Source organism: Pan paniscus, chromosome 13 (genome assembly GCF_029289425.2).
Source record: "Pan paniscus chromosome 13, NHGRI_mPanPan1-v2.0_pri, whole genome shotgun sequence".
In the NCBI taxonomy this organism is placed as follows: Eukaryota; Metazoa; Chordata; class Mammalia; order Primates; family Hominidae; genus Pan; species Pan paniscus.
In genome coordinates this window covers 118,435,953-118,444,510 of record NC_073262.2, presented here as the reverse complement: position 1 = coordinate 118,444,510, position 8,558 = coordinate 118,435,953, and the positions used below count along the sequence as shown (strand labels likewise).

At 38.6% G+C, this 8,558-nt stretch overlaps 1 pseudogene; it reads left to right on the top strand.

Moving 5' to 3' along the window:
* The first annotated feature begins 5,339 nt into the window (after positions 1-5,339).
* Positions 5,340-8,014, top strand: LOC112439069 (cytochrome c oxidase subunit NDUFA4-like; annotated as a pseudogene).
* Positions 8,015-8,558: the final 544 nt, after the last annotated feature.

Here is an 8,558-nt window from a genome sequence, read left to right as displayed (position 1 = left end):
TATATCCTTAATCCCCTAGAAGTTCGCCTGTTCAATACATCGGTTCTACTTGCTTCTGGAGTCTCAATTACCTGAGCTCACCACAGCCTAACATTTGTTGCATATTAAAGCAGTTGTCTTTAATTCAGAAGTGGTTTTGGGGAGCTTTTTGTCTTCTTCCTATAGGGAAAGAACTTTGTCAGAGCCTCTCTTGAAAAGGTCTAAGTACCATTGGAAGTAACTCTCCCAATTATTGTTTAATTTTAGAGCTGTTTTTCTAGTTGTGTGTGTAAATAAACTAATTTAGGTATTTCAAAAGTATCTCATTTTGGCCATTGTAGTTTGGTGTCTTCACGGGTTAAGACTATTTCTCTAGATATTGACAGGAGGTGGCCCCATAAGTGTTGCCTAGGAATCCAACTGGAGTTTCCATAGGTTGATCTCTCCTTTCAGAAGGAAGATGTGGTTTTACATAGATAACTGCCCATAAATTAAGTTCTTTTTAAGCTGAAAGTGAAAGATGTTTTGGATGTGGTGCGCTGCCCAATGAGGATTACTCCTCAAGGTGTCACCTACGAGTTGCTTCTCCCCTCTTACACATCTTGGCAAAACCCATGAGTCCTGGGTGCTTAAGGCACTGGGAGGGCAGCCTTTCATGGGGCCCCCTGGGTTAAGCAAGATTCCCCCTGTGTTCTTCTTTGAGGATTGCCTGTGGGACCACTGCACATCACAAGCAATGAGCTCAAACACTCCCACAGGAACCTAGTTGCCTAAGGTACATTTTGTCCGGGAAGAATAGTGTCCCTTATCTTCAGGATTTATCTTCATTCTGATTAAAAGCTTTTCCCTGGCTTTGGCCACTCAGAAGGGACTTTAGATATGTCAAATGAACCCAGCTTCCGAGTTTAGCCAGTTTTTTTTTTTTTAATTACAAACTTTGCTTAAACCACAAAAAAATTCACTTCCTCTTTTCAGAGAGAGAAATGGTTTCCTTTCCTGACCATAGTGCGAATGAGAGAAAAGGTTGCACAAACTCTAATGCATAGTTCAACAAACAACTCTTAACCTAAATCTATAGGACAGGCACAGTAGCTCGTGCCTGTAATCCCAGCACTTTGAGAGGATCACTTGAGGCTAAGTATTTGAGATGAGCCTGGGCAACATAATGAGACCCTGTCTCTACAGAAAGTAAGTTAGCCAGGCATGGTGGCCCCGCACCTATAGTTCCAGCTTCTCGTGAGGCTGAGGTGGGAGGATTCCTTGAGCCTAGGAGTTTGAGGCTGCGGTGAGCCATGAGTGCACCATTGCACTCCAGCCTGTGCAACAGAGCAAGACTCTGTCTATAAAAAAAAGCAAGACCCTGTCTATAAAAACAAGACAAAACACAAAATAAACAAAACAAAACCTGCAAACAGCAGAATCTCTACAGAACAAAACCCAAAACCTTACCTGAAAAGCAGAGCTTTAATTCCAGCTCTATTGAGTGTGGAATTAGGTGGCTTGAATAAAGTCTGAATATCAACAAAAATCAACCTCACCAGAGACTCCTCCTGGCTCTAGTGAGGTCGAGTGAACAAAAGTCATTCATGCTAATACCAATGCCCTGACTGTTGTTGGTGAAATGGTGGGGATCACTGGCGGCTTGCTTTGGGTCCCATCTGGGTCACCAAAATGTCATCCTAAAATAATCAAAAGGGTCAAAATCTAGTTTAAAGTGTTCAAATGCAAAGTTTGAAGATAGCCACCTAGGAAGCACAGATTCCAAAGAATGGAAGTGAGTGTTCAGAAGTGTCGAATTAGTTTATCTTTGGCCAGTGGGAACCTATTCAAGTTGTCTTTTGAATCTTTTGAGCAATCTCAGTAATCTCTGAGAGCCTCCTTGTTGTCTAGTATGACAAAATGTTCTAGGCTCATCCTCTACTTTTTCTTTCTCAGACTTGGAATCAGCCATTTTTTCTTTTTCTTTTTTTTTTTGAGACAGAGTCTCGCTTTGTCACTCAGGTTGGAGTGCAGTGGCAAGATCTTGGCTCACTGCAACCTCCACCTCCCAGGTTCAAGAGATTCTCCTGCCTCAGCCTCCTGAGTAGCTGGGATTACAGGCGCGCACCACCATGCCCGCTAATTTTTGTATTTTTAGTAGAGGTGGGGTTTCACCATGTTGGTCAGGCTGGTCTTGAACTCCTGACCTCGTGATCCACCCACCTCGGCCTCCTAAACTGCTGGGATTACAGGTACATGATTGCTTTGATTTGGAAATGATGACTAGAAACAGCAATATAAGAATTAAGACTCCTCATTGCTCTTAGGTTGATCTTTTCAGAGGATAGAGGTAGGAAATATATATATATTTTTAAATAAAATACATCATGAATTTATATATATTCAAATATAGAATAGGACTTTTAACTCAATCTTCTGCATCTTACGTTTGTATTTCCTTTCTCTCATGACAAAAATCCTGGTTTCTGATGGCACCAAGACAATTACTTATTTGCTTAATCTCACAATGCACACGACAGTCTCAGAATAACAATACCTACCACTAGTGTCAGTGATTTGATAATTTTAAGATTTATTTGCAGTTCTTTTTGTCCTCAGAGTATATCTCAATAGAAATTTGTAGTCAGTTTACAATGTTTCAAAGTCATTTGGAATAGTTCCTCTATGTGGTTTTGCCATCCATCTGATACACAGTTGTATTTACTTGACTAATTTTGCTCTCAATTGTTAAGTATCTGATTTTGTTATGTTTAATTTTGTTTTATAATTTTGCAAAGTATTTACACGGTACCAAATTCAAATATACAAAACAAGGTATATTCATAGAAGTATTGCTTTGACCCTGTCCCTTCTTTTTTTTTTTTCCCCTCACTCTGTCACCCAGGCTGGAGTACAGTGGCATGATCTCAGGTCACTGCAACCTCCTTCTCCTGGGTTCAAGCGATTCTTGTGCCCCAGCCTCCCGAGTAGCTGGGATTACAGGCATGCACCAGCACGCCCAGATGGGAAACTCCTTGTCTACTAAAAATACAAAAAAAGGGTTTCCCCATGTTGGCCAGGCTGGTCTTGAACTCCTGACCTCACTTGTTTTACCCATTTTGGCCTCCCAAAGTGCTGGGATTATAGGCATGAGCCACTGTGCCTGGCCCTGCTCCTTCTATATAATTCCTTCTTTCATCATAGATAACCATTTAAAGAACTGTATATGTTAAGCCTTCCCTGCCTTTAAAAAATTTAAAGACTTGTCTGAAGATGACTCCATGGTAATATAGAGATAATTCTCATTTCTTTTTTGTAGCAGGCTTGTACTCCATTTTATGGCTGTATCCTGATTTATTCTTTATTGAATCCATTCTCCATTATGGATATTTGGATTGCTTCCAAGTTCTTTATTATTATTAATGGTGTTGCAATGCATGGCCTTGTGCGTCTTCTTATAGTTTTGCCAATGTATCTTTTGAATAGATTACTCAACATGGTGTTGCTGAGTAAATATCTAGCAAGGTATCAGCAAATCTTCCTCTGGAAGAGAGGTGAAATTTTGCATTCCCACCAGCAGAGCAAAAGTGCTTGCTTCCCCACAGTCTGGTCAACTGTTTATGTGATCAAACTTTTGGATTTTTCCCATCCAGTGATAATTGAGAACTAGAATCTCAGAGAAGTGTAAAATTATACTTCTCTTACTATTAGCACTGTTGAGCTTTTTGTAGGTCACTTGAATTTGCTTATCAATTGTTTCTTAGTTTCGTTTTACAATAGAGTGTTATCGGTCTTTTCTTCTCAAATTCTAAAAGCTCTGTTTATGTGAAGAATAATCGCTTTGGATGATGTAAGTGGCACATATTTTCCCCAGTTTGTCATTTGTCACCTTTTTACATTACTTATGACACTTTTCACATATAAAGGTTTCTAACTTTATTTTATTTTTTACATCATCAATTGTATTAGTCCTTTCTCTTTTTACTTCTGGATTTTGAGTCATGATTAGGAACATTTTTCCAAGTGTCATGTAATAAAGCAATTCACTCATGTTTCATGTAGTATTTGTATGGTTTCATTTTATTACATTCCTGATACACTTGGAATTTATCTTGTTTTATGGTGTGAGAAATGGATCCATTTCCTCCTTTTAAAGTATAGCTATCTATCTGTTAATAGTTGTCCTAATACTACTCACTTAAATGTTCATCTTTTTCCCACTAATTTGAGGTGCTGACTTTATTATATGTTAAATTTTCATATGCAGTTGTATTCATGCAGGGCTTTCTGTTCTACTGAAAGTATCACTAAGGGTTATGACGGAAGTTTGAATTCTAGTTAAATGAATAAGCAGGTCCCGTGTTGCCCAGAGCACAGGAGAAAAGGTATTAAGTGGTATTAGCCATTGTCTCTGCAAGGTAAAAGACGTGAAACATTTTGGATGTTTAATGAATAGTTACATGAGTGACTCAATTAAAAAAGTAAATTAGTAAGTGATCAAAGAAATACACTTGAGATATATATTTGGAACAGGACAAAGTTTCTATGAAATAGCAATTAGTGAAAATGCAGTAGTGGACAGTATAACAGGGAGAAAATAGTATTTATAATCTATCTGCTTAGAAAAAGAATAACTTTGTTACATATTTTAAAATGTAAAACTCTGAGAACTTGTGTGTAAATATTAAAATATACTCAGATAATTTCATTATATTGAAAATTCTTACTACTGTATTGAAAATAAACCAATGATGAATCCTTTAGTGAAGAGAATCTTTTTTTTTCAATTGTGAATAATTGTAATTTAAATGAGATGTTTTCTTTGTTCAAATTTTGTGTGTAAGATTTTTTAATAGTGAGGCACATTGACGTGTTTTGAAAACAGAGTGTAACAAAAACAGTGACCATTTCTCCTTTGAGAATGAAAGTAATGACATAAAAAATAATTAATCTAGGTTTTCTTTACACTGGGAAGACAACTCATAGACACCATTGTCCAGAAATCTGTGACAAAACGCCTAATTAGTGTTTCTTATCTAGCTTGGAAGTAACAGCCAGAACTCTGAAGGCGTCATCCTGACTTTTGAAGGATTTTACACATAATTCAACATAGCTATGTGTGAAGAGCTCTTCACACATCTCCTCCTTTCTTTTGTAGTTCAACATACAATACTACAAAAGAAGTTAATAAATAGTTCTGTAAATAAATTACTTTAGGAGGTACACAGGGAAATTAAAGAACAGGCAGGAAAGGAAGGAAAAACATTAAGCGAGAAGGAAAATTGACAAGATTGAGAAAGGAACTTCTCCATCTAGCGAAAGATTCAGGGCTCAAAATTCCCTTTTCAGCCATGGCTGGAGTGTGTGGAAGAAATGACAAAGCTAGTCCTCACTAAGCACCTGGGGAACAGAAGGGCTCTTTCTATGTTGTTAGCTTTGCAGTAGTTCTCTGGATTTTCTTGCTCTATGATGTTATAATCAAGACATATTGAAAGTGTAGCCTCTCTTTTTTTATAATCTTGTGATTCTCAGAACCAGCAGTAAGAAATGTAGAAAGCAGTGAGATGAAAAATAGCTTGGGAAGAGCAGCCTACTTTATTTTCTCTTAAAGCTTGAAAATATTTTTGTTTTATTGAGGGGCTAAAGTTTGGATTGGCCCAATTAATATTCATGTGGTTTTACCACCCTTACTAAGTATACTTAACCTCTCCTTTGGACATTTTCCATCTCTTTATTTTTTATTATTATTATTTTTTTTAACTTGAACTAGCCCTTAGTTTCACGACATTGGCTGCCCACCCTAGGGGCATGAAAGTTACCTGAATTAAGTTTAACTCTAAAACATACAGTAAACCTTTTAAATTTGGTCACACTTGCCTCTGAGCCACTGTTAATATAACTAAATGTGTGCCAAAGTTATTCTGAAAAGCATTTTTTTCCCTATTCTTTTAATCCTCTTATGTCAAATGGATAAGTGAATTTGTAGAGTATCATCATTCAGATTTGTCCTTGTTCTTCCTGCAGTTTGAACTATAATCTCAACCCCAGAAAATGAAAAACTTCTTCCAACATGTTTGCAAATAATTTCTCTTGTCTATGAAAAATTTTATGGCAATAATGAGGGAATTATATGGCTTATGGACCCAGTAAAGTTTTGTGCTGAATGTCAGCTGAGATGCGTGGCAGAGGGGCCAAGTGAAGGCCAAGAAAGCAGGTAGGGAAACAGAAAATGTTTTTGGTACTCTTGTACAACTTAAATTTGCTACAATAGCTTAGTAAGACCCCATTGCGGGAAGGTTCTCTGGTGGGACTTTTTCTGCAACTGGGAATTTTACCATGAATTTCAGGTCTCAACTAAGAAAAAATCTTCACTCAACTTGGTACTCTGGACTTTTCAGGTTTTTGAGGGCAAGAGAATAGGATATTTTCATTTACCAGCTCCCAGAAAAGCAAACATTGTTATTTGAAGGGGTACGTGTTACAGGAGCATCTCACCATGTGTTTCCCCTTCTGATATATATATATATATATATATATATATATATATATTTTAATTATTTTATTTATTTATTTATTTATTTTTATTTTTTTATTTTTCTGAGACAGAGTTGCCCAGACTGGAGTGCAGTGGCGCGATCTCGGCTCACTGCAAGCTCTGCCTCCTGGGTTCACGCCATTCTCCCACCTCAGCCTCCCGAGTAGCTGGGACTACAGGCGTCTGCCACCACGCCCGGCTAATTTTTTGAATTTTTAGTAGAGACGGGGTTTCACCGTGTTAGCCAGGATAGTCTCGATCTCCTGACCTCGTGATCTGCCCACCTCGGCCTCCCAAAGTGCTGGGATTACAGGCGTGAGCCACCGCGCCCAGCCCCTTCTGATATATTTTAATTCATTTAAAGGTAAGCTTAGAAAACAAATATTAGGGACAGTTTTAAGGGGTGATGATTTTGAAAGTGAAAAACCCTGGGGCTAGGACTAGGTGTGGTGATGATTTTTAAAAATTCTTTTATTCATTTATTATGCAGACAACTATTCAACACCTGTTCTATGCCAGGCACTGTGTTAGCTATTGGGAATAAAACAATGGCCAATGTAGTTATAGTTCCTGCCTTTTACAAGGCTTAGTATCTAACAAGGAAGTCAGATAATTAAACAAATAACAACGTAAGCGTACATACATTTTGTGATAGATAATTATGTAGTTTATCATTCAAACTGGGACCTGAAGATGAAGGGGGAACTCTCAATAATTATGCTGGGCCAAGAGGTTTACACTGAGATCACCCTGGGCAAAAGGAGATGTTTCTGACCTTAGGGTTAAGAGATCCAGAGATGGTTACAGGACTGTGTATAAGGATTGCTTAATCCAGTCTGTATATGATGATGGTGTGAGAAAGATTTTTAGGAGGAAATTATGTTGTTACTCATGGGACTGCCTCTTCAGGTGGGTTCTCTCCTGCGGCTCTCTAATGACTGCCTGTACGTCTGGAAGCCAAATGCTTCATATTTTTAAGACCAGCTGGGAGAAAGGAGTCTGCTACCCCAACAGCTCAACCCGAGTCTTAGATTTGAGTCTCATTGGCCTGATGGACTCATGTGCCCATCTCTGAACCAATCACTGTGGACTGGGGAATGGAATCTGGAGACTGGCCTATCCTTGTGACAGGTGTTAGGGAGGGGAATGGGTTAATAATAAAGCAGTTGGCAGATACTACTTAGCCCAGGACCTGGTGGCTAGTCTGGTTCTCTCCTTTCTAATCAGAGGCCTCTACCGCAAACATGCTCTGCCAGATCATCAGTCAGGCCACTACGCATCCAAGCTTGATCCCCCTCTTTGTATTTATTGGAACTGGAGATACTGGAGCGGCACTGTATCTTTTGCACCTGGCATTGATCAATCCAGATGTTAGTTGGGACAGAAAGAATAACCCAGAACCCTGGAACAAACTGGGTCCCAATGGTCAATACAAGTTCTACTCAGTGAATGGATTACAGCGAACTGAAGAAAGAAGGTCCAGATTTCCAAATGAAATGTTTCACTATAAAGCTGCTTTAGAATGAAGGTTTTCCAGCAGCCATCCGCACAATTTTCCACTTAATATATTTGTCCTCTAAATGCATGAAATAATGTTGATGTAATCTACTGTAGATTATACTGATTAATAAATAACTGAAACTTGAAAAAAATAATAAAGCAGTTCTTTTTTTTCTTTTTTTCTTTTTTGAAATGGAATCTTGCTCTGTCGCCCAGGCTGGAGTGCAGTAGTGCCATCTTGGCTCACTGCAACCTCCACCTCCCGGGTTCAAGCGATTCTCCTGCCTCAACCTCATAACTAGCTGGGACTACAGGGACATGCCACCATGCCTGGCTGATTTTTTTGTATTTTTAGTAGAGACGGGGTTTCACCATGTTAGCCAGGATAGTCTCGATCTCCTGACCTTGTGATCCGCCCGCCTTGGCCTCCCGAAGTGCTGGGATAAAGCAGTTCTTATATAGCACTTATTATGTGCTGGGCATTGTTCTACGAGTTTAATGTGTTGCATTTTTAATTCCCCTAAAAACGCTTTGAGGTAGAAATTATTAATGTCCTCATTTTACA